This window comes from Hippichthys cyanospilos, chromosome 3 (assembly GCF_059441005.1).
Source record: "Hippichthys cyanospilos isolate Australia breed blue-spotted pipefish chromosome 3, RoL_Hcya_1.0, whole genome shotgun sequence".
NCBI classification, from domain to species: domain Eukaryota; kingdom Metazoa; phylum Chordata; class Actinopteri; order Syngnathiformes; family Syngnathidae; genus Hippichthys; species Hippichthys cyanospilos.
This window is the reverse complement of record NC_142371.1, coordinates 21,069,450-21,070,133: the sequence shown is the minus strand read 5'-3', so window position 1 is coordinate 21,070,133 and position 684 is coordinate 21,069,450. Positions and strand designations below refer to the sequence as shown.

At 32.2% G+C, this 684-nt stretch overlaps 1 protein-coding gene across 2 annotated transcripts in view; it reads left to right on the top strand.

The window, feature by feature from the left end:
* The first annotated feature begins 555 nt into the window (after positions 1–555).
* Positions 556–684, top strand: part of utp11 (UTP11 small subunit processome component) — a 3,348-nt gene continuing 3,219 nt past the window's right edge. For both annotated transcript variants that reach the window (XR_015864957.1, XM_088409377.1), the window contains exon 1: positions 556–684. This exon is cut by the window's right edge and continues 75 nt beyond it. The gene's annotated coding sequence lies outside the window, so the exon portion shown is untranslated.

The window sequence follows — 684 nt, the reverse complement described above, 5'->3', positions numbered from 1 at the left end:
ATTCATAGTGTCCTGTACAGCACAACTCTTTCAATTTGGGGCCCGAACAAAATAAAAGATATTACATTATTAAGTTTTTTTTTATTTTTTTTTAAATATTAAGACAAAAAGTGTTTTTTCCGATTCACATTTTAATGCACATTTTAAAGCAACAACGGAAAAGTGTCTAACCGAATATATTATATTTTAACCAATTATATTTAATATATAATAGCTGGTGCATTGTTTGAGAAAAATTTAACAATATTAATGACGATGATTATTTTGTTGATGCATCTGTTAGCTTTATTAGCCCAAATGGCATTTATTACGCTTGTGGAGTCAGTAAAGCCTGACAACGCCAAGCAAAGCAGGCCAAATCTACGCAGCAGTGACCTCATTCGGCTTTAATGCGTTACTACAACACAAACAAACCAGTCAAAATTTTTTTTTTTCTAAAATCACACAATACTGTAAATTTTATTATTGAAAATATATCTAATACTATCATTTTTCGCAGTGTGATAATGATTAACAAACTTTCGGGATTTTTATTCGTGCCGAATCTGCGGAAGAGAAACGTTCACCCGGAAACCACGTGTGCTTGCTTCAACTGAACAACATGTTGAAGTGTTCGATGAAGGATTGATAAACTTCGGGAATTGTACATTCAGAACGCTTTATTTTTGTACAAAAAGTGGCTTG